Source organism: Myxine glutinosa, chromosome 2, assembly GCF_964187855.1.
Source record: "Myxine glutinosa chromosome 2, kmMyxGlut1.1, whole genome shotgun sequence".
NCBI lineage: Eukaryota > Metazoa > Chordata > Myxini > Myxiniformes > Myxinidae > Myxine > Myxine glutinosa.
This window is the reverse complement of record NC_136262.1, coordinates 270,597,857-270,623,693: the sequence shown is the minus strand read 5'-3', so window position 1 is coordinate 270,623,693 and position 25,837 is coordinate 270,597,857. Positions and strand designations below refer to the sequence as shown.

The following is a 25,837-nucleotide window of genomic DNA, read 5'->3' as shown; positions in this document are numbered from 1 at the left end:
TTGATTCCCTTTCCAAGCTTGTGATTGAAACCTCAGTTTGATTCTCTTTCCAAGCTTGTGATTGAAACCTCAGATTGATTCTCTTTCCAAGCTTGTGATTGAAACCTCAGATTGATTCTCTTTCCAAGCTTGTGATTGAAACCTCAGATTGATTCTCTTTCCAAGCTTGTGATTGAAACCTCAGATTGATTCTCTTTCCAAGCTTGTGATTGAAACCTCAGATTGATTCTCTTTCCAAGCTGGTGATTGAAACCTCAGATTGATTCCCTTTCCAAGCTTGTGATTGAAACCTCAGATTGATTCCCTTTCCAAGCTTGTGATTGAAACCTCAGATTGATTCCCTTTCCAAGCTTGTGATTGAAACCTCAGTTTGATTCTCTTTCCAAGCTTGTGATTGAAACCTCAGATTGATTCCCTTTCCAAGCTTGTGATTGAAACCTCAGATTGATTCTCTTTCCAAGCTGGTGATTGAAACCTCAGTTTGATTCTCTTTCCAAGCTTGTGATTGAAACCTCAGATTGATTCTCTTTCCAAGATTGTGATTGAAACCTCAGTTTGATTCTCTTTCCAAGCTTGTGATTGAAACCTCAGATTGATTCTCTTTCCAAGCGTGTGATTGAAACCTCAGATTGATTCCCTTTCCAAGCTTGTGATTGAAACCTCAGATTGATTCCCTTTCCAAGCTTGTGATTGAAACCTCAGATTGATTCCCTTTCCAAGCTTGTGATTGAAACCTCAGATTGATTCCCTTTCCAAGCTTGTGATTGAAACCTCAGTTTGATTCTCTTTCCAAGCTTGTGATTGAAACCTCAGATTGATTCCCTTTCCAAGCTTGTGATTGAAACCTCAGATTGATTCTCTTTCCAAGCTGGTGATTGAAACCTCAGTTTGATTCTCTTTCCAAGCTTGTGATTGAAACCTCAGATTGATTCTCTTTCCAAGATTGTGATTGAAACCTCAGTTTGATTCTCTTTCCAAGCTTGTGATTGAAACCTCAGATTGATTCTCTTTCCAAGCGTGTGATTGAAACCTCAGATTGATTCCCTTTCCAAGCTTGTGATTGAAACCTCAGATTGATTCCCTTTCCAAGCTTGTGATTGAAACCTCAGATTGATTCTCTTTCCAAGCTGGTGATTGAAACCTCAGTTTGATTCTCTTTCCAAGCTTGTGATTGAAACCTCAGATTGATTCTCTTTCCAAGATTGTGATTGAAACCTCAGTTTGATTCTCTTTCCAAGCGTGTGATTGAAACCTCAGATTGATTCCCTTTCCAAGCTTGTGATTGAAACCTCAGATTGATTCCCTTTCCAAGCTTGTGATTGAAACCTCAGATTGATTCCCTTTCCAAGCTTGTGATTGAAACCTCAGATTGATTCCCTTTCCAAGCTTGTGATTGAAACCTCAGATTGATTCCCTTTCCAAGCTTGTGATTGAAACCTCAGATTGATTCTCTTTCCAAGCTTGTGATTGAAACCTCAGATTGATTCCCTTTCCAAGCTGGTGATTGAAACCTCAGTTTGATTCTCTTTCCAAGCTTGTGATTGAAACCTCAGATTGATTCTCTTTCCAAGCTTGTGATTGAAACCTCAGATTGATTCTCTTTCCAAGCTTGTGATTGAAACCTCAGATTGATTCTCTTTCCAAGCTTGTGATTGAAACCTCAGATTGATTCTCTTTCCAAGCTTGTGATTGAAACCTCAGATTGATTCTCTTTCCAAGCTGGTGATTGAAACCTCAGATTGATTCCCTTTCCAAGCTTGTGATTGAAACCTCAGATTGATTCCCTTTCCAAGCTTGTGATTGAAACCTCAGATTGATTCCCTTTCCAAGCTTGTGATTGAAACCTCAGTTTGATTCTCTTTCCAAGCTTGTGATTGAAACCTCAGATTGATTCCCTTTCCAAGCTTGTGATTGAAACCTCAGATTGATTCTCTTTCCAAGCTGGTGATTGAAACCTCAGTTTGATTCTCTTTCCAAGCTTGTGATTGAAACCTCAGATTGATTCTCTTTCCAAGATTGTGATTGAAACCTCAGTTTGATTCTCTTTCCAAGCTTGTGATTGAAACCTCAGATTGATTCTCTTTCCAAGCTTGTGATTGAAACCTCAGATTGATTCCCTTTCCAAGCTTGTGATTGAAACCTCAGATTGATTCCCTTTCCAAGCTTGTGATTGAAACCTCAGATTGATTCCCTTTCCAAGCTTGTGATTGAAACCTCAGATTGATTCTCTTTCCAAGCTTGTGATTGAAACCTCAGATTGATTCCCTTTCCAAGCGTGTGATTGAAACCTCAGATTGATTCCCTTTCCAAGCGTGTGATTGAAACCTCAGATTGATTCTCTTTCCAAGATTGTGATTGAAACCTCAGTTTGATTCTCTTTCCAAGCTTGTGATTGAAACCTCAGTTTGATTCTCTTTCCAAGCTTGTGATTGAAACCTCAGATTGATTCCCTTTCCAAGCGTGTGATTGAAACCTCAGATTGATTCTCTTTCCAAGCTTGTGATTGAAACCTCAGATTGATTCTCTTTCCAAGCTTGTGATTGAAACCTCAGATTGATTCCCTTTCCAAGCTTGTGATTGAAACCTCAGATTGATTCTCTTTCCAAGCTGGTGATTGAAACCTCAGTTTGATTCTCTTTCCAAGCTTGTGATTGAAACCTCAGTTTGATTCTCTTTCCAAGATTGTGATTGAAACCTCAGTTTGATTCTCTTTCCAAGCTTGTGATTGAAACCTCAGATTGATTCTCTTTCCAAGCTTGTGATTGAAACCTCAGATTGATTCTCTTTCCAAGATTGTGATTGAAATCTCAGATTGATTCTCTTTCCAAGCTCGTGATTGAAACCTCAGATTGATTCTCTTTCCAAGCTTGTGATTGAAACCTCAGATTGATTCTCTTTCCAAGATTGTGATTGAAATCTCAGATTGATTCTCTTTCCAAGCTTGTGATTGAAACCTCAGTTTGATTCTCTTTCCAAGCATGTGATTGAAACCTCAGATTGATTCTCTTTCCAAGATTGTGATTGAAACCTCAGATTGATTCTCTTTCCAAGCTTGTGATTGAAACCTCAGATTGATTCTCTTTCCAAGCGTGTGATTGAAACCTCAGATTGATTCTCTTTCCAAGATTGTGATTGAAATCTCAGATTGATTCCCTTTCCAAGCTGGTGATTGAAACCTCAGATTGATTCCCTTTCCAAGCTGGTGATTGAAACCTCAGATTGATTCTCTTTCCAAGATTGTGATTGAAATCTCAGATTGATTCTCTTTCCAAGCTTGTGATTGAAACCTCAGTTTGATTCTCTTTCCAAGCATGTGATTGAAACCTCAGTTTGATTCTCTTTCCAAGATTGTGATTGAAACCTCAGTTTGATTCCCTTTCCAAGCTGGTGATTGAAACCTCAGTTTGATTCTCTTTCCAAGATTGTGATTGAAACCTCAGTTTGATTCTCTTTCCAAGATTGTGATTGAAACCTCAGTTTGATTCTCTTTCCAAGATTGTGATTGAAACCTCAGTTTGATTCTCTTTCCAAGATTGTGATTGAAACCTCAGTTTGATTCTCTTTCCAAGATTGTGATTGAAACCTCAGTTTGATTCTCTTTCCAAGATTGTGATTGAAACCTCTTGAATTGATAATCTTGCCTGGCTTGTGATCGAAATCTCCCGGATTTAATTTTTTTTGGTATCATTAATGACCCGCGAGAGCTGTACTGTTAAAAACAGTATGTATCATAAACCTGCACCTTCACTGTAATGGCTGAAAGCAAACCATCATTTATGAGAGCGCTCGTGCTTCATCGCGCTACTCATTTTGAGTTTGCATGTGCGATGGATTGCTCTTCTTGAATACTTGGCTATTGTCATGAAAATCTAGGTGGGAATCGGCCAAATTGCCCAAGCTTCACGGAATCTCCCAAACTTGAATAGACAGGTTAACATCACCATACATGGCCAGTTGTAGGTGACAAGCGGGTTGGTGGGAATCGAAATTAGGTTTCTATTTTTTTTAAAATTCAAGACCATAGAATCATAACCAAGCTAAGTCACAGTTTAGTCATTTCGAGAAAAACGTGAAAAATATTTTTATATTGCTCACTTATGTTTAAGTGATCATATTTGTTTCATTCCTGCATCACCAAAAGGATCAAACAAATAGTTATGTATGTTTTCATCACTCCTATGGGGTAAAAATAGGGCAAAACCCACATCCCAATATGGCTAATATTATAACCAGCTATGTCACAATGGACTTGGCCCATTTGTAATATTGACACAAGTGGGCGTTGCTTCGTAAATGTTTAAAAGAGTACAAGGAACAGAAATATACCGGTAATTTTATCATGAGTGATTTATTCAATAAAAGTGTAACTATTTGACCAACGTTCAGACAACTTTAAATGTTCAGAAAACTAGAAATGTTCAGAAAACTAGAAATGTTCAGAAATCTATAAATGTTCAGGAAACTATAAATGTTCAGAAAACTACAAACGTTCAGAAAACTACAAACGTTCAGAAAACTACAAATGTTCAGAAAACTACAAATGTTCAGAAAACTATAAATGTTCAGAAAACTACAAACGTTCAGAAAACTACAAACGTTCAGAAAACTACAAACGTTCAGAAAACTATAAATGTTCAGAAAACTACAAACGTTCAGAAAACTACAAATGTTCAGAAAACTATAAATGTTCAGAAAACTATAAATGTTCAGACAACTTTAAATGTTCAGAAAACTAGAAATGTTCAGAAAACTTTAAATGTTCAGAAAACTAGAAACGTTCAGAAAACTATAAATGTTCAGAAAACTATAAATGTTCAGACAACTTTAAATGTTCAGAAAACTACAAACGTTCAGAAAACTATAAATGTTCAGACAACTTTAAATGTTCAGAAAACTACAAACGTTCAGAAAACTATAAATGTTCAGAACTACAAACATTCAGACAACTTTAAATGTTCAGAAAACTACAAACGTTCAGAAAACTATAAATGTTCAGAAAACTATAAATGTTCAGAAAACTATAAATGTTCAGACAACTTTAAATGTTCAGAAAACTAGAAATGTTCAGAAAACTTTAAATGTTCAGAAAACTAGAAATGTTCAGAAAACTATAAATGTTCAGAAAACTATAAATGTTCAGACAACTATAAATGTTCAGAAAACTATATATGTTCAGAAAACTATATATGTTCAGAAAACTATAAATGTTCAGACAACTTTAAATGTTCAGAAAACTAGAAATGTTCAGAAAACTTTAAATGTTCAGAAAACTAGAAATGTTCAGAAAACTATAAATGTTCAGAAAACTATAAATGTTCAGACAACTTTAAATGTTCAGAAAACTATAAATGTTCAGACAACTTTAAATGTTCAGAAAACTAGAAATGTTCAGAAAACTAGAAATGTTCAGAAAACTATAAATGTTCAGAGAACTATATACAGTATGTTTAGAACTACAAACGTTCAGACAACTTTAAATGTTCAGAAACTTTGTGCTTTACGTGCTTGCCCCTTTTGTCTGAGGGTGCTCGCATTTCAGGCTGTTCCCTCACTCTGTCAACACGGGAATTGTCTATTCCAAAAATCGCCGAAAATGCCTTTGCACAAACCTCCTGTTTGGTACCATTACCAAGGCGCACTGAATATTTGTACGTATATTGTCGATAGTTCTCACGGGCATTTGTACGTGGTCTTTTTCTCTTGGGTTTTAAGCGATCAATTAAGCCAAGAAGATGGGCATCCTGCTTCTCCTGGTCACCCAAAGCCCAGAAGGTTTCATGGTTTGCCTTTATCACACGCTCATCCAAGTTCGTAAAACACTTCAACCGTTTACATTTACAGTCCTTCCCTATTTTTCGAGCAGGAACATCGTTACCACGGCTACTAACATATGCCTTTCCACTGTTTCGTTTCAGCTTCCTAACATTTTGTTTCCAGGTCTCAGGGCGGCGCACACGTTTTTTCCCTCTTGGATGATTTTCTGGAGGTTCCCCTGTTGCTGCTTCCAAGGCCACCCCAGGAGCAGCATCATCACGATGAGCCGCAGCAGCATGTTCCTGGTCATTAGTGTGAGGCAGCTGGATTGCAGCTTCCCCGTCATTATCATCGTTTTGACTAATCCTTTTTTTAGCTGGTGATCGTCTGTGGTTATCATCATCTGAAGAACTCTCATTGTCACTCTCATATACATAGTCAGGATCATTGATGGAATCGTCCGAATTCACCGATATAAGCGACATATCAGCAGACGTGTCACCTGCTAGGGATCTTGTAGCTTGGGATGCATCAGCCATAGCCTTCAGTACACTTTCAGTCATGGGGAGTTGCTCCTGATCCTCAACATCTTCTTCTTCATCTGTCAGCCCCGTGTCATCTTCACAGTCATCTCAAACGCGTCTTCAGCTGATAGGTGTTTGGAGGCCATCTGGAAAAAGAAAACGCCCATTAAGATTACCATACCTATATCTATTGTACCTAATCTATTTCATGTTAGTTTTATGTTTATGGGGGTACCTATGCTTGTACCAGAAATTCAGAGATACCCCTTATGTAGGGAAAATGGGTCTTTTTTACCACCCTTCTTTATGGACTTTTCTAAGACCTTCCAATCTCCATGTCATTGTCAGTCCACATGTTTAGAACTCGGGGTTTAGAACGGCGGGAATCTGCCTAGATTTTGTACCGGAGAGCTTACACCACGTTCCAGATGAAATAGAAAACCTTTAAATATGGGGGCATTGTTGATGGGGCTCACGGCATACCCTTTTTGAAGGAATTGGAACGAAAATCAACCCTTTTTTCATGATTTGTATGGAAACTTCTCTGTACTCTGAACCTGTTCCTTACATTTCCCGTACACGAAAGCGGTCACATAAAAATCTGAATGGGGGGGGGGGGGGTCATCATACTGGGTGGTGAACTTCTTGAAAGTACCTGTATGTCTGTTATAGGCCTATGCATGCTCATCAGCTTGGGTTTGTGAGTTAAAATATAGAATTGCGTCCTTATGGACAACGAATCTGACTGAATAGGACATCATGTGATTTTCAATACATTTGCCTGTACATGTTGTCTAGTATTACAATCGGGCCAAGTCCAATCTGAAGAAAATGAATGTATTCTCCGAAATGGAAGATATACCATGATGCATTTTGTGTTCTCTGCTTTCCAGAGGATAAATGAAATATTATTTAAGCATACCTTTATATTTTATTAAATGTATCAGGTCATAAAAACATGAGCTAAGCTGACTTCAGCAAAATGGCTGACAGGCATGAGCCATGTGCCCACTTCGTGTCGAGTACTACATCCAGGCTAAGTCACATAGGTGGACCAATGTAATTCTGTATTTTGACCTATTTACTCGGTTCTAGTTCGGGCCATGATGCAGATATCACCCAGGTAGTGGTTTTAGACAATGGAGAGAGCCATCGTTTATGTAAAAATGTCACTAACTCGATATCTTTAAAAATGTGACTTGGCCTGGTTATAATTCTATGGTCTTCAATTAATTACTTTAATAGATGATATGACGATCCAAGATGGGTCTGTGGGTTTTCAGTAACAAAACTAGCCAAACCCATGAATGTTCAATCCATCATGGGGCTCCAAACCACAGCTCGATCTCGCCATATTTAAGGCCCTCGCGACAGCTCGGTCTCAGGTCAAGCCAGGCCCCGAAAATACATATGCATGAACTTGTATTCTTGGTCTCTGGGAGAACTCGGCCACAGATCAGTGCGCATTTACGTTTTCGGTCTGGAAAACCTGGAATAGTCTCATTTGAACTCGAGTAATGAAGAAACTGGTAATAACCAGGTTTTTGATGATGAAATGTCTGTTGAGTTAAATGTATGAGTGTGTTCGGTTATCAAGCACCTAGCTAGTGCTTGGCAAGCTAGTCCGTTCCTTATCAACCGGTAACTTGAGGCTTCCCCCCCCCCCCCCCCCCCCCCCCCGTCGGTGTGTTGTGAATTAAAGTTCTTTCCTTTGCTGTATTGCTTATTTCTTAGATTTTTCTCTTCTCCCCCTTAACTTCCACTCTTTGTCTAACGTTTTAAATACAAAGAAAAAAAAAAAAAATCTTATCAGTATCTTATTTCCTTCTCTCCTCGTGGGCCCCACCCACGTGTGCTGCTGTCTCACCCTGCCCCCTTTATCTCCTTTTCTTCCACCTCTTCCTTCCATCTCCAGCCGAAACTCACCTTTCCAATTCTAGTTTCCTCCATCTCATTTAACCCTTTCTCCTTTCTCTGATCCATGCCCTTACTTCAGGGACTTTTGTCAGATTGTTTTTCATAGTTTTGTTTGAATATGTTTGAACTCCCCCCCCTGCAGTGTTTTATTCAGTGGTTTATTACAACACGCTGTTTTTCTTCCTATTTAAAAAGCTTTTTTTCAATTTCCTCATCAAATCATTCCATTTAAAAAATATATTTGACCTCTCAGTCACTCCTTTCCACATTCTCGAAACTCACCTTCATTCCACCTCACAATCGTTTTTCAAACGGATCTGACTTGAAAATCGCAATAAACACAGTTTGTAATAAATGTTCGTTTTTCATTAATCATCCACTTTCTAAACTCCCCCCTCACCCCTCCCCTCCTAAACTCACCCCTCCCCTCCAATTCTCCCCCTCACTCCTCCCTTTCAATTCTCCCCCCCTCGCCCCTCCCCTCTAAAGCTCCCCACTCGTTCCTCCCCTTCAAAACTCCCCTCACCCCTCCCCTTTAAAACTCCTCCTCACCCCTCCCCTTAAAAACTCCCCCCCTCAACCCTCCCCTTAAAAACTCCCCCCCTCACCCCTCCCCTTCAAAACCTACCCAACCCCCCCTCCCCTTATAATCGCCCTCAACCTACTATTTTTCTCCAATTCTCCCCCTACCCCCTCCTCCTCAAAGCTGCCTCCTCCCCACTTCCTCTCCTTTCCATCACATACCTCCACCACCTCCAACTTTCGACTTTGCTCTGCCCCCCCCCCCCCCCTCTCGAACAACACCTCACTGTGTCTCTTCCCATCACCTTCAAACCTTTTGTCCTCCTCATCCTTCCCTTTCTCCGAACTCTTCTGCAATCTCCGACACACTATCAACAGCTCTCCCTACCTCCCTCTCTCACCCCTCATCTTAGCCAACCCCTCCCCTCCCCTCCCCTGTCCAGTACCCGATGCTCCCTCTCCCTCTCCCTCTCCCTCTTTAACGGCATGGACCTCAAACATCCGGGGCCTTCACTCAAACCTTATTGATCTCTCCATACAGGTTGCTTCTGACAAACCAGACGTAATCTGCTTAACAGAAACTTTCTTCCTTCCAGATGTCTTGGATTCCTTGATATCTCTTCCTGGTTACTCCCTCCTCCGGTATGATAGACCTGAGCCTCGTCCTGGTGGTGGGGTTGCTATCTTTATCAAAATCTCTCTTCCTCACTCTTCTTGCACTGCCCCCTCTCCACCCAACCCCCAGGAGTACCTCTGGCTATGGCTTCCTCTCCACTCCCACCTTTTGTTCATATGTGTTCTGTGCTGTCCTCCAAACAGTGATGACTCCATTTACATCTCCCTGTGTGACAACATGGACCAACTTCTATCCACTCATCCCAACTTGCTCTTCCTCATATGTGGCGACTTAAACTGTCATCATGCCAGCTGGCTGGGTGTGGGTTCCTCTCACACCAGCCATGGCACTCAGCAAAGGACTTCTGCGACTCACTGGGACTGACACAATCTGTCAATTTCCCGACCCATATCTCAGTCAATGGAGCATCTTCTCTTTGAGAGATGGTTATGACAAACTTCCTTGCAAATGTCTGCTGCTCTTCTGCTCCAATCTGTTATTCTGATCATTTCCTTGTTAAAGTGGACATCTCTCTGGCCATTCTCAGAGCCTCCTCAGCGCAGACGAGTCTGGCATTTCACTCAGGCTGACTGGCACGGTCTTCAACAAGCAGCCAGCAATCGTCTGGACTGATCTCCCATCTCCACTGCCTCTGACACCAACTCTTCCTGGGAATTCTTCCAAAGTAAACTGCTCTCTCATGCACAGATTTATCCCATCTCATCTTCAGTTGTCATACCCTTCCTCCCGTCCATGGTACACTGAAGCTTGTGGTGAGGCAGTTGCCATGAAGCAACTTGCCTTCACCTCATGGAAGGCTAATCCAACTGAAGGTAATCTCAGTTCCTTTCACAAAGCTCGGAACAAGTGTGTGTCTAGTGTCTACCCTCAGGAGAGCCAGGAAACTATCTCTCTACTCTCAATATTGAACTCTCAAACCTGTCTCCCTCCTCCAAATCCTGGTGGCGTCTGGTGAAATCTGTTTCTGGTGTTTGTTCCCCTTCCATCCCCTCCCTTACCTCAAACAGATACACAGCTGACACTGCATGTGAAAAAGCCGAATGCCTCAACTCTGTGTTTGCCTCAAAATCTTGTGTCCCGAACCCATCTCTCTCTGTACCCACCTTTCCCAGTCAAACCCAGCTGCTCCTGGATTCTGTGTCCTTCTCTCCTGACAAGGTGGACTCTGATTTGACTCTGACAAGGTGTCAAACCAAGACTCTGATTCTGCAACTGGACCAGATGGCATCAGCCCACAGGTCCTAAAATCCTGCTCTGGCACTCTTTCACACCCTCTCTGTTCTCTTCACCCTCTTTTGCTCAAGGTTATCTGCCATCTGCTTGGAAATCGGCCAACATTACCGCTTTACACAAAAAATGTGCAAAAACAGATCCTTGCAACTACAGACCAATCAGCCTGCTCCCAATAATCAGCAAGGTCATGGAATCCATCATCGCTTCTGACATCAAATCCTTCGTCTTCTCCAATAGCTTTATCTTGGATCATCAATTTGGATTCAGACCAGGTCACTTTACTCTGGACATGCTGCTTCTGCTCTCTCAACAATGGGTGGAGGTCTTAAATGCCAAACAGGAAATCAGAGCGGTCTCCTTTTACATATCACGTGCCTTCGATACGGTCTGGCACCCTGCTCTGCTCACCAAACTCTCCTCCTATGGTATCCATGGAAATCTCCATGCATGGCTTGCGGACTTCCTCTCTGGTTGTCGTCAACGTGTGGCCCTGATTGGTTTTCTCTGATCTCCCCTTTCTGTTCAGGCTGGAGCTCTCCAAGGCAGTGCTCTGGGCCCAGTGCTTTTTCTGGTTTTCATCAATGATCTCTCCGATTCTCTGGAAAATTCTCTCTTTCTCTTTGCTGATGACAACTCTCTGCCACTCCGTTCCTCATCCCTCAGATCGGCAGTCTGCAGTCTCCTCACTCTCTGCAGACCTGGACAAAATCAGACTGGTCAAACAAGTGGAACATGTCTTTCAATCCAGACAAATCTCACACTCTTCCTATGTTTCTCCGAAAAGACATGTCTCTATGTCTCTATGTCTCTCCGGACAACCCTCCCATCTACCTTCTCAACAATCCTCTCCAAGAAGTTCGGTCACTCAAGCTTTTGGGTCTCACTATCTGCCATGATCTTTCCTGGGAAAACCACATTTCCAAGCTGGCCTCCAAAGCCATTCGCCGACTGTGCATCCTCCGTCGTGCGAAGTCCTTCCTTGGCACACCTGAGCTCCTCAACCCTTACAAGGCTTTCATTAGCAGCTCAATGGAACACTGTGCTCCTGCCTCACACCTAACTCGGCTTCACGCTGTTGAAACAAAAGCTTTCAGAATCATTGGATTATCCCGCGATGAAGCAGAATCATTGGATTTTTCCCGCGATGAAGCTAACTGAGGGCCTTTCACTCACTAACCACAGGCAGGTTGTCGGTCTTTCTGTCTTCTACCGACTCCTCTCCGGCCTAGCTCCCCCTGCTCTGTCTGTGCTCTGTCCCCCAAATATTCCTACAAATCGCACAATATCTGCCAGCAATCCTGTTATGGTGAAACTGCCAAAATCAAGACTCTCTGCTCACCTTCACTCTCATTCCTCTTTTCTCCCGCCTCTGGAACAAACTCCCGCACTCTCTTCAATCCCACTCCTCCCTCCAGGTCTTTAAAACAGCTGTTCACCACCATCTCTTATCTTCCCCCATCCAAAGCCTTGATCTTTTCTACCCCCGTTAATTCACCCCGGATCCCCTTTTTTGAAATACCGACTTCTTTTCTGGAAGTCCTAGCAGTGTCCATGTGTTTTATACCTCTCCCAGCCCGCCCCTCCCCCCCCCCCCCCTTCTCATGCCTGCTCCCCCCAAGCCCTCTCCCTCCCACATATCTCCTGATGTCCCTGCTCTCAAATGTTGTACTTGTGTGCTTCCCTCTCTCTCCTCATAGTTAGGCAGTTAAGAGGAAGCATCGTTCATTTTTTCAGGAAAGCACCAAATTTGGCACAGATGTAGTATGGACCTATACAATTGTTCTCCTGAGGGGTGCCCAAAAATTCAGAAAATTCAAAAAATCCAAAAAAATGTCCTGGATGCCGTGAAAAGGGGGAGAAAACGGGTATTGATTCGAACTGTAGATTCTGATATTGTGGTCTTGGCAATAGCACACTACTTTACCTACCAGTCACACGGTGTGGAGGAACTCTGGATAAAATTGCCACTGGCCTTGGCCGCAGGAAGTCCGAGTCTAGAAAGATATGTTGCCATCCTCTATGACCGGACTACCGAGATAAAGACAGTGAATGACATGCGCCGACACTTGTTCACGAAGAAGGCAAGAACAATTGATCACATTCCCCCAACAGCAGACGCCTTCGAACAACACCTAAAACGTGCATGTTTTCAGGCTGGACACGTACGGAGTCAGGCACTTGTGCCCTACCCAGAACTTCCATCATCAGCTGATTGGGGCTGGATGAAAACAAGGACTTCTTGGACACCAATTTGTACCACAATACCACTGATACAGGAGGCATGTTCAGAGCTTACAAGCTGCCATTGTAAGTCGGCCTGTAAAGGCAACTGTAAATGCTCCAGGGCAAATCTGCCCTGCACATCACTGTGTGACTGCGATGGACAGTGATTGTAGTACTACGCGTCTGCGAGAGCCTCCACCTTTCAAGTGCCCACAATATTTTAAGTTAAAACTGCAACTGTGTGTAACTTTGATTAATTAATACCATTCCATTGTTATCAGAGACCAATAAAACAATGTGTATCACTTGGAATTGAAATTTTACCGAAAATACTATGAGAGATTCAAGGAAAATGGAAACACCATGGCGGCCATCTTGAAATTAATGATGATGGATGCCAATCTTTATGCAATTGATCCCATTGGATTCAGAGACCATGAAAACATGGGGTAAGACACTGGAACTGTGGTGTTATCGCTAATAGTATAGAAGTTATTGAGGGAAATAGGTCACAGAGGGCGGTCATGTTGAAATTCAATATGGTGGCCACCAGGGGTTCTGAATTTTTGGGCGCCCCTCAGGAAAACAATTGTATAGGTCTATACTACACCTGTGCCAAATTTGGTGCTTTCCTGAAAAAATGAACGATACGCCCTATTTTTCGGTCTTAACTGCCTAAGTATCGCCTTGTCTCCCGCTCCCTTTATCATATGTTTTATGTGTCGGTGTGTCTTGTGTATCAATGTTAGCTCTTACACGAGCCTCGATCTTGTGTACAAAAAAAAAGGAAAAAAAAAAAAAGCTGTTTGGAATGGAGTACTTAAGCAACTTGGGGAGCGCTCTGCAAGAAACATGGTAACTGAACACTCTTGTTGGGTAAATTATCAAGTTGTTGATTAAATGTTTGCCGAGTTAAATGCTGTTGTTTAACTTGCCAAGTTTTTGATGACATAATAAACAAGTACAGATACATTCAAAGTGTATCTTTGATACAAAGATACATTCTTCCCCTATCCAAAACCTTGATCTTTTCTACCCCCATTAATCCACCCCAAATACACCCCCTTCAAATTCCCTGTTTTCTTTCCTGAAAGGCCCTGCAGTGTCCATCTTGTTTATCCTATGTACCCCACCCTCGCCTTCTCTCTTCCACAAATGTCCCTGTTCCCTACTGTTTTTACTTCACTCTCTCTCCCCCTCTTTTCTACGCTCCTTTTAATATATGTTCTATTAGACACAGGGCCATAGGGTGGATATCTATTTTTTTTTTTTGATTTCATGACCTGAACCTAGGGATTTGGCAAGAAGGGTGTGGGATGAAGCCTTATGACCTCCAAAACATCTTGTTTTTTTTCACAAGCGATATCGTGGTACGTTACCGAGAACCGCTGCCCCAAAACACCAGTATACACCAATTGTGTTACATTTGAAATACCCATTTACACAGTAAAAAAACAACACAAACTATATGATGTCATGTTCACATTGGTCTTGGCAGCAATATTTATTAATTCAGACCCCCAAAAGTAGTAAAAATGTTGTTTTAACGACTTGGTAAAATAACATGCTGTTGATGCATTTATCAGAAAGTCATGTTTTTGGACCTTAAAACCTGCATAATTTTAAATTTTTGTACAATATTTGTGATTGGTGTTGCTACTACGATCCATGGTGGTTTACCAATGCTATTTTGAAACTGTTAATAGGTCCAATAAGTGTGTAAGGGGTGATATTTTAACCCATCAAAGACTATTACGCGGCGTACAAGCGAACCAGTGCGCATTGACGTCATGATAAACTCGAGATGGGCTAGAGAAGCTCCACCGTCTCAATGTATGAACTCCAGAAGCGAAATGTTGGTTTGGTGTCACTTGCTTCTAAGAATTTGTCAAAGGAGGTTTTGAAGTCTTTGAACTTGTCACTGTTGAGAATGACATGGTAGTTTGGATGTGGGAAAGCTTCAGCTAAGTTTGACAAAAGTTCCTTCACTCTACCCGCTTCATGTTCTGGAATAGATTCAAAATATGCATCCAGGAGCATCTGCTGCATCGCGTCTGACATCAGCTTATGGGCTCGAACTGCCCTGTTGTAATGCTTGCCGCTGAACACTCCATTCACAGACCCCACTGCAACAATCTCTGACTCAACCAGGATGTCTTGGAGACCACCTTCTCGAAATCTCTTTCCAATACAGCCAAGAAAGGACATTGCAGTGTGGAATGCCCCAAGTCGAATTACCAGTCTCTTCATGAACTGTGCATTCTTCCATCTAATGAGCTGTGCCTTGCAATAGATGGCTTGGTCAACGACAATGACGACTGCTTCCAACTGTAACTTGTCGGCGATCTGAACACTTCTCTGCAGTATTGTTAGTACCGTATTCATTTCAGTCGGAGTGGCGTCAATGACAGGGAGATACCCTATCACGCTCTTTGGTGGAACTTCAACACAAGACAGTAGTTGGTTGAATCCTGTCCAAGATGGCAGAGTCCCGTCAATGTTGTACTTGGTGATGTGGTATACTAGGTTTATCGTCTTAGGGTGCTGGAGTAATGGGAAGTACGTTGCTCGATCCAATGGAACGCTGGTTGCGAATGGAGCGGGTCCTTCGTTTTTCCCTCCATAATATGTGGCAAGGTTCACTGCAGGTGGCTGCATCGATCTCTCCCGCGTCCTCTTAACTGTAGTGACTGGTGCTGGTTGTACTACTTCATGGGATTGACTTGGTCGCTGTATTATAATCCCATTGGTATTGTGCGTTGTTCCACGCCCAGACAATGTCTCCTCCCCGAAGTCATTATTGTCCCATACGAGTGTGACATGCTTGCCCGCCTGAATGATTGATGGAAGAGCATCCTCTCCACGATGTAGTTCTTGGTTAGCCAGTGCAGTGTCATGATTTAAGACGACAGAGTTTGAGACGCAGTAACCAAACCCGTTCAGTAGGCTGATTAATTGGGCTGAACCTGAGATGACGTACTGTCATTGCAAGTGACAAATGTTTGGGCATCTGTTTCCTTCCCTTTGATTGGAGGTATATGATGTCCTGTGCAATTGTGAGAATTCTTCTATGTATTGTAGATTCTATCTTTACAAACTCATCAGAATCAGGTTCGTCTGACACTCCCACCATCCATGCAATAAAGTTATAGAGACAGGCAGGTACAATTGCTTCTGCGGCATTTGTTGTCAGGTGCTCAGAGGTTGGGGGCCATGGCATATTTGGCTTGATCTCATCTATTGCATTTCTCAATTGTAGCGCAGTGAAGTAGTGTTCTCTAAGGTTATTCTCAGTATACCCAGGTTGCTTTGGTGGGGTTGGTTCAGAGTCGGATGTTTGTTCTGTCTCTGTTGTGTCATCACCTGAACCATGCATGGTTTCTTGCAACACTTTCTTTTCTTCAACCAGCACTTCAGTGGAGATGTCATTAACATACACAAGGTGTCCTTGGCAGCGCATATACGGGGTTAGAAAGCATAGTTGTGGAAATGTTTTCATCAGTCTTGTCTTGAGAAAGCCACTTTTGTAGTTTGATTCTATTCCGTGTGTTGCTTTGATTTGTTTCATGAACATGTCATTAAGTCGTTTCAGTCTGTAGATTTCCTTGTCTATTATAAGATCCTTGACTGTTGCACAAAATAATGTGTATGCTTCTGAGTAGTTGGAGTCTCCTTGTTGCTCTGCATTAGGTGTTGTTGCTAGCTTGCCTAAATACCGGGTATACTCCTTGTAGCAGCGACCATGGTATTTTACCTCTATCGCAACACAATCGCGGTCTTGAATTTGAAGCAGCAGGTTTGTATTGTTGTTGTCTTTAGCAGCTTGCTGCAGTCTTGGTGCCTCAATTGTTGAGCACCTTGTTAGAGGCTCTTTTCTTCGGCCCCTTTTGCCTGTATTGATTGTTCTCTCTTTCTGACAAAGGATGCATATATTAGGCAACACATATTGGGATCTGGCTGAACATTTGGGCTTGCCTAAGCTGGAGCGTAGAGCACGTTTCCTGACTGGTTGTGGGCCTTTATGCATCTTGTCAATGTTGACGTTGATGTCGTTGCATGTTGAAGCTGCAATAAATACACATAAAAGAAAACAATTAAAATTATGTGAGTTTAAAATGTCTAGACCTAAAGTCATGGTTAGCCCGACTAGATTCCCTCCCCCCCCCCCCCCCTTCCTCAGACTTCCTTTTAAAAATTTATTTGTTTCACCTCGGCCCTACCTCCTTGCATAAATATTGGACAGTTCCTTCAATTCAAAATCGTTCGACTACACACAAAATCATTTTACATATACCTCACAAAAAAAAAAATCAAACTAAGTTTTGAAGCATTGTCATGATTTATTATTCGTTATTCAACCTACCAGTATAGGCTGCATTTTCTTCTCTCTTTTTCATGCTGCTTTGCACCCTGCTCACTCGTTTATCGGTAAATCGTGAATAACACACTTGATGAAACGCTGCATCATGCGGTATAGCTATAGCAGGTATTGTTACCATACTGTTGCCACGTTCGCCGAATTCGTCAGCGTGGTTCTTCACGAAATTTCTCGCAATTTCAGCTTGATCACCTTCTAAATTCTGCCACGTAAGAACAAATTGCAAATATCGCGGCCATGTTATATCACTAAAAGGTATTAAACTTGATCTTTTGGCCGGAGAAATGCACATATAACAGCGTTTCTCGCTCCCACCCTCGTCACCGTCGCTGCTACTGGAGGCCGCCATTTTGTTTACTCGCAGCCGGAAGCCCAGACATCGTTCGTAGCGCGAATAAGCGCGATCCTCATTGGTCAATACATCGAAATGCGTTCGAGGCTAAACGGAGATTTTGGAAATAAAATTATACATTTCAACATTATATTACAGACTAACGTACCAGAATCTGACTTGTGAAAAGTCATGAACATTATTTCTTAATTTTTTCTATATTATCATGCCAATTTGATGCCCACCCGATTTTCAGGTCACGAAATGAAATGAAAAATTGGAACACCTGGCAGTCTATATGTGTTAGCTCTCGTATGAGCCAAGACCAAGTGTACAAAAACAAAACAAAAAACAAGTACAGCGCCTCGATGCCAAATAAATAAATAAATAACATCCTCGAGCGTGCTACATAGCCGGGGCACCTTTGTCACCAGGAAATGCTGCCATGTAGCACATGGAGGGAATTGGGAGGGAGAAGTGTACAATAATTGATTGATTAATTGCATATTCAAATAAATAAATAGTAATCGTATAATAATTCATTTCTTAATCAATTGGCTGGAAGCATACCTAGACCACCAGTGTTTTATCTGAACTAGTAGTTAGTCGTTACAATTAATTAAATAGTTCATTAATATAAAAAATTAAATAAATAATCGATTCATTTATTTATCAAAAATACCCTTTACAGCCAAATCCCTTGGTCATTATGTCGAAATATCAACTTCCTAGCTCAAAAGGTGCCTGAGATATTGCCCAGATGAAAAAGAAAATAAATAAGTACGGAGTAAATCAAGAATAATTAATTGATTAATCAAAAAATAAAAAATACCGTTTTTGCCAAAGCACGTTCTCACTATTGTGCCCAAATTTCAGCTTAAAGGATGGCTGAGATATCGCCAGGACAAACAAACAAATGAAAAATCACTCATAGAGTGACTTGGCAAACAGAACAAAGTAGAATGGCATTCAGAGCATCATTTTGATCTCAAAAATAATTTGTGGTTGAATTCAGTGACCTCATATGCAAATCCTCTTCAAAGTTTAAGTTAATCGGATGAAAATTGACAATTTTAGAAATCTGAAAAAAAGTGGTTGACCTTTGGCCAATGTTGACCTTTTGACATGATCTAAAAAATAGTTGGTGGTTGAATTCAGTTCGCTGATATGTTAATCCTACTCAAATTTTAGGTCATTTGGATGAAAATTGAGGATTTTAGAAATATGAAAAGGTTATTGACCTATGGCCTATGTTGACCTTTTGGCCTATGCTGATCTCAAAAATAGTTGGTGGTTGAATTCAGTTTGCTGATATGTGAATCCTATTCAAATTTCACATCAATCGGATGGAAATTGAGGATTTTAGATAATTTTAAAAAAGTGGTTGGCCTTTGGCCGATTTTGACCTTTTGACCTCAAAAATAAATAGGATTCTGTCTGACCACCAACTCTACCATTTGATGTTTTGTGTCGATCAGTTTAAAATTGTGACCTGCAGGCAAGTATAAGTGAGCAGACAGACACATAAACACACAACCTGGGGAGTGATCAACATACTTGTCAAATTTTTTTTTTTTTGCTTAGTAACAAGAAAGAAAACAAACGGAGGGAAAACTGAGTATACTCCCTTTCAGCGTGCATCATCGCCGGGTCCCCTTCGGTGCCCGGCGATGATGTCATGCAGTGCCTGTCCAAGATGGAATAGGAAAGGAGTGGAGCAGTGTACAATATGTCCACTGAGCTTTAGAAATGCTGTTTGTTCAAAGTTGACGTTTTGATGATGTCATGATTTCATGTTGGTGGTTGACAATTAAACATTGTTCTGTCCAAGCACTCGTAGACTCAAAGGTGTTTTTAGCCGCGTCGCAGACGCTGCTAATAGAGTGCCCTCTGCTGTTGTTGTTGTTCTTCTTGTTCTTGCAGAGAAGACAAAACCTCAAAGCTCCACCCATTCTGGGAACCATAGCTCCACCCATTTTGGGAGAGGCTTCATATAAACAAATATCCACCATTTTATTAACTCGCATAGCTTTGAGGCCTGTTTTGTAGGCCCGTGGTGTCTTCCTCTCTCACACAGTTTTATTTCAAATCAAATTCGATATATCATTTCATTTTTCACAGTCGCTAACATAGTTTTAGACTCGGTTGAAAAAAAACGGGAAGAAAATCCGATGAAAGTTGCCCTTTATAGAACGAAATGAATTCTCAAAGGCCTGTAACTTCAAGTCCATTGAGATATATTTTTTTACAATCACGGCATGCAGTCATACACCGCCCGAAATAACAGACGGGAAAATGCCGAGATATATTAAAAATTCGTCCATTTGATGACAATTGTCACGATGAAATATTTAATTTATACGTCGTCACAATAATGTGGAGAGAGGAGCATAGCTTCGTTCACATGTCGCCACACACGGGAAATTGCCGAGATTTTTTTTTTTTAATCGCGGCATGGTCAGTCATACACCGCCTGAAATAACAGACGGGAAAATGCCGAGATATATTAAACATTCGTCGCCACACACGGGAAATTGCCGAGATATATTTTCACTTTGCACAAAAATAACATCAAGTAATCGAATCAATAGGAATGTCCTGTGCCTATAACATCGACGTTATAGGCACAGCTGCATCTAGGCATTGTGTAACATCGACGCGGCTTTTGTTTTAATTAAAACTTTTTGTACTTGTTGTTTCTTATTGTTGATGCACAATGCCAGTAAAAATGACAAAAGATTATATTTTTGTATTTTTATTGTTTTATTTAAAATAAATACATGATCTCATCTATTGCGATTGAACATACCAAATCACAATGACATAAATAGTCCAGGAGCCTAGAAGAGCTTTTGTGTGGAAAGCGTTGAAACGTTTGACCTCATTAATTTATGGGACCATCCCCTAACATCACAAAAATGCATTGCTTCCGGGTCTGGGGCATGGCTTTCCCCCCAAAATCACATAGACGAAGTTACCGAAGACTATGAAGATCTCCAAAACTATGTATGATGTGACAAATCGGGTGCGTACAACCATGTTTTCATGGTCAATAGTTACGATGGCAACCATTTTTGTGCTAGAAAATGTGTAGTTCACCCTGAAATGTGCATATTGGAGCAACACTGTAACTTGTTGCAATTGGGTGAAATAATGAGCTCTTGTACCCCCCTTTATTTTATTTTTTTGCAGATCATGGCAAAGGACACTCCCGTTTGCATAATTTGTAGAGCCCATCTTCAGGAACCAGAAGAAACCTCTTCAGGAACCTTTAAGTGTACCAGAAGAAAATCTTCAGGAACCTGGCCTGAAGATTTTAAATTCGGGAAACTGGGAAACGGCTCGACATGGAATGACACTTCAAAGTGACCTTTTCTCCAGCACCTCGGAAGAGATCAGCACAGCTGAGAAAACCAGAAGGCAAATGTTACCACTCAGTTTGTCTCAGTCGATTTTGTTTAGTTAAGAGATGAGCATCTACTGCCAAAGAACCGTCAGAACTACCGTCAGAACTAGTGAGTGTTCTTCCGTAATGTCATAGGTGGCTTGCAAGTGGAACCAGGGTTGTATAATGAGAGTATGGATGTGATCAAGAGAAAAGTACTCGCCAGTGCATCGGATGCTGTGTTTAAGTGTACCAGAAGAACAGTTCGTCCTTGGAAGCATCAATCCCTTGGGCTAGGGCTGGGAACACTGACAGGATCAAAATCGGTGTTGACCATCCTGAACCGCTTTGGCCATTGCATCACCTACAATGAAGTGAAGCGGCTTGACAATGAAATCACCTACACGTGCTCTGTTGGTGAACGGGAAACTCATGCCAGGTTGGATTAGGAACAGGTAATAAAAAGAATAATAATAATAAACGTCTGTGAACCATGTTGTGTTTTGATAATTTGTCCCTTTACATCATCATTTTTTTCCTTTTCTTTCAGCATGGTTAAGAGACGTTCACAAGTGTCATGATGCACAGCTTTTGATAAGAATTGGAAAACCAAATACTGCATTGAAGTCACCAGAAGGAACCAAAAGAAGTAGAGTAAAGATGGAGTCATCAGGAGGAACCTGGATAGGATTCGGGGTTCAGCCGCTAGTCCTCTATCCTCCAACCCATCCAGGTGCCGCCAAGTGAACCTTCCAGAAAATTTTCTGCAAGAATTCACTTCTCCTAAGACAGATACATAAAGAAGAAGCAAGAATTAGAATGAATAAAGAGAAATATGAAAAAGTAGAAAGATGTAACTACAATGTAAAAATGGAGGCACCAGTTGGCAAGAACACTTCATCTCATCTTTCAGAAATTCACATCGTACCTTCAGGAAGCGGCACATCACCCTGTATTTTGTATCATGTATTTTAGGAAATGGAGGATTTAACATGACAATGTTGACAATGCCGTCGCCAACACTGAACAACACATGCAGCCCATTCACGACTTATTCTCCTGCTGATCTCATCAACGTGTCATCATGGACAGCAGCGGAGGAAGCAACCAACACATTTCTCCTTGGAACACTGGAACATGTGGGGGTAACTGACTCAAGTTTGATGGTGAGTGTGCGGTCGATGGTTCGTGGTTTCTTTGGCCAGTGGCAAGGACCCAGATGCTGAACTTTACTGTAAAGGAGTCTAAGACTGCAGGATGGAAAATTTATGAGGCAGAGGGAGTCGAGGATGTCTGGACGAATATTAGCTGTTGTGGCCAAGACGAGCGATGAACTTTACCTGCATCAAATTCTTAGCTACCCCGTCACTGAAGTGCCCCTTTCACTCACTCATAGCGATAGGACTCCCCTTAAGACGGACAAGGCAGCTCACACAAAAAAAACAATGTTCACTGCTTATAATTATATGATACATCGATCATGGTGGTTATTTTGCTTGGATAGATTCCAAATGCCCTTTATACCACAGACCTCCCCCCCCCCCCCCCCCCCCCCCCCGAAGATTGAAATCCATACCGTTACAATTGCATGAGCCCATGACGGGGTGAGTTGAAGGCCATGGCACAATTGTAACAAAGCTTGCCATTCTTCATGATCCTTCATTCAAGTGTTTAACTGACTTTTGAATGTAGCAGAACATCGATTCACGTGGTCCAACCGCCATTCCCCCGTCGAAGCATGGCGTAACGTCCTCCATACCCTTCTCCAAATTGAAACTATTATTAATTCCCCGTAGATGTACATCGACTTGAAGCAACCTTTACTTTATAATTATAAATTTCCCGTAAGTGTGGATTAGTTTGAAGCAATCTTTACATAATTAATTGTCTCTGACAATAATTTCTGTGTTTCATGAGGAAACAGACAGACAGCATTCGCGTATTAAATACACTGTATAGAGTATTGTGAAATTCCAAAATCAGAATATTTATTAACAGCAAATATATTGCGGCAGATTTATTAACAACAAATATATATATATTTTTAATCGGGAACATTTGAAGCAGCATACTGTTGCCTTATGCACCGCCCAGGTTGAATTTTTGGTCTGATTGTAAAAATTAATTATTTTCTTTATATTAGGTTTGGGTTAATTTGAAGCAACTTTTACTTCATCATTTTTTCTCTCCGAGGAAAGTTTCCGTGTTTCACGTTGGGCCAGACAGTATTGATATATATATACATACATACATACAGACATACATACATACATACAGACATACATACATACATAGACATACATACAGACAGACATACATACATAGACATACATACAGACATACATACATACATACATACATACATACAGACATACATACAGACATACATACATACATACAGACATACATACAGACATACATACATACAGACATACATACACATACATACAGACATAGACATACATACATACATACAGACATACATACACATACATACAGACATAGACATACATACATACATACAGACATACATAGACATACATACAGACATACATAGACATACATACATAGACATACATACAATCAATAGATTAGCAAGCATCACAAATGTTCTCGGTATTGAATAAAAATCTCTCGTTACTGTAATCGCACTTCATTCAGATTGCTCTGAATATTTTCAAATGTGATGGGCTGCACAAGCATCAAAAACCGCTGTTCTTGTCTCTTCACATTGAATTGTGAAGCGGAGGACCCATAGTCATTTAGAATGAGCTCAGGTAACAAGGGAATGAAGGTGAATCGCTATGGCTGGAACCCCACATATGCGCCCGCGGAACTACGTAACTTCCGCTTAGTGCACCCTTAGCGACAACAGTCGCGTGATTGGATACGTTGAAAACAAACCACAAAAGGGCACGTGTTACAGCTTACTTCCGGTAGTCTCGCCCTCACCTGTGTAGACCAAAACAGGTGGTGCAGACAGATTATCCCCATGCCGAAGGTTGTTGAATGCGCTGGCCTTTTAATGGTGATCCTGGGGTGGAATTTGTTTTGATAGCTTTATTCCTGAAGTTTAGAATTAAAATCCTTAAAACCAGAGCCCTCAGCTGGATTTGAACCCATAACTAACCCTAACTCCATTAACATTTGATGAAACATCTTCATCAAACTACCCGACTGATAGGGGCCGAATTTGGTACGATGCTTCAGGACAGCAATGTCTCAGGAGGTTGTGCTCCCCATCTGGATCCCTCTTCCACTCTTTTTCCAGGTTATCGTGCCCCTCCCCTACCCCCTCACCTCTTTTTGTTTTAGTTGTCTGTTCGTTTTTGCTTAATTCCCTGTTTCCTCCTCTTTGTTTCATTCAGTCAGTGTGTAGCTTGTTCACCCACAAATGTCCTCACCTCCCCTTGATCTCTCTCTCGCTCTCATCTCTAGTTTACTGTTGCTGGTTTTCCCCTTTGCATTTTGTTGCTCCATTCTCTGCTTTCGTTCTTGCATGAGCATCGACAATGCACACAAAAAGTTGGATCACTCTTTTTAGTATTACACTTTTATTTCATTTCACCCGTACTTTGTTTGTCCCGTTTCAAATCTTTGAGCCGTTCGTTTTATAGGTTCTATACGTCCTAGAGACCTTAAGTTTGGCCCACTCTTTTCTGGTACATTTTCATCTATCAAAATTTAATATTAAAAAATGGTTTAAAACCTTTTAAAAATAAAAGTGTGCAGCCCTAAAGCATGTTTTTTTCATTTACTTGTTCTCTCCTTCACCAAACTGGTGGGCAGTGAGCATGTGAGACAATGAGAATTGTCCATTTCACACGGGCATCGTTTAGCTATCTAAGGTCAGATGTTCGCATCCTTTAAAATAAACCATAATGCGAGGATGTAGCTCATATGATGCACCTTTTAATGCGCCACATTTGTGACTCAGTGTGCATTGCAAATTGAAGATAGGACTGGTACAAAACCGAACACCCTTATTTTAATATGCAGTCTTTAAATTGTCATGTCTTGTGTCACATTATGTCAGGCTTCAACAGCAGCAACAAACTATTTTGTCGACGGAGAAAACGCTGAAGGCTGACGGACTTGTAATTGTCATAAGCTACAGCACAGCCGACTTACCTTGAAAATAACTGTAACAAGTATGACCGCGTTGGGGTTGTGGTCACAACCTGCGACACAAAATATATCTTTGGCTTCCTCTGTCCCCTCAACCCCCACATCGTTGCTGTTGAATGTATTATACAATTGATCTCCGAGGGTCTTCATGGCTTGGTTCTATATCAATTATGAGTCTGACCGATGGACAGCTGGGTCTGGTTTCAGGCAACTAGTGTACCCACTGTGTCCAGGAGTGGCAGAAAGAGTTATGTTATTATCCTCTCTGGTATATAGATCACCGTAGATCTAGGCTCGGGCCTCAAGAACGTCGGGGGTGTATTCAGTTACCAAGTTTCTTATAGAGTACTCACCAAGTACCTTACGCATTCAAGCAAGCATTCCATTTTAAACCGTTGATGAGGAATTGCTGGCTTGGCAAGCGCCAGCTAGCTGCTCAATAACTAAACTCGCAATGCAGTAATCCTCATCCTGATGAAGCAGCATTTACATGGGAGGAATGAAGGAAGATTCGATTCATTGTGATTCCAAACAGAGGATTTCTTTTACATCTGTTACCTGAGTTTTGTCGTGTGTGTCTGTCTCTCTCTTCTGCCCTTCCGCTCTATTCTGTGGTAATGACCCTTTTGTTCATCGACAACCTGTATGTGGTCATTTGAAGTATGGTACTTTGCCATGAAAGTGACTGAAATGGTGAAAATGCTGACAAGTGAGTGACTGAAATGACTTTAAAAATCCGGTAACGTCGTGATTGGGAAATGTGCATTTATTGTACATATGGTGCTGTTCAAAAATTCCGTAACAC

The 25,837-nt window shown here is 41.4% G+C and overlaps 1 non-coding gene across 1 annotated transcript in view; it reads left to right on the top strand.

Moving 5' to 3' along the window:
• LOC137420548 (uncharacterized) overlaps window positions 1-21,400 on the top strand; it is a 33,874-nt gene extending 12,474 nt beyond the window's left edge. The window contains exon 2 of the transcript XR_013622523.1: window positions 20,712-21,400. This is a non-coding gene — a transcript (uncharacterized LOC137420548). The remainder of the gene's footprint in view (window positions 1-20,711) is intronic.
• The last annotated feature ends 4,437 nt before the right edge of the window (window positions 21,401-25,837 follow it).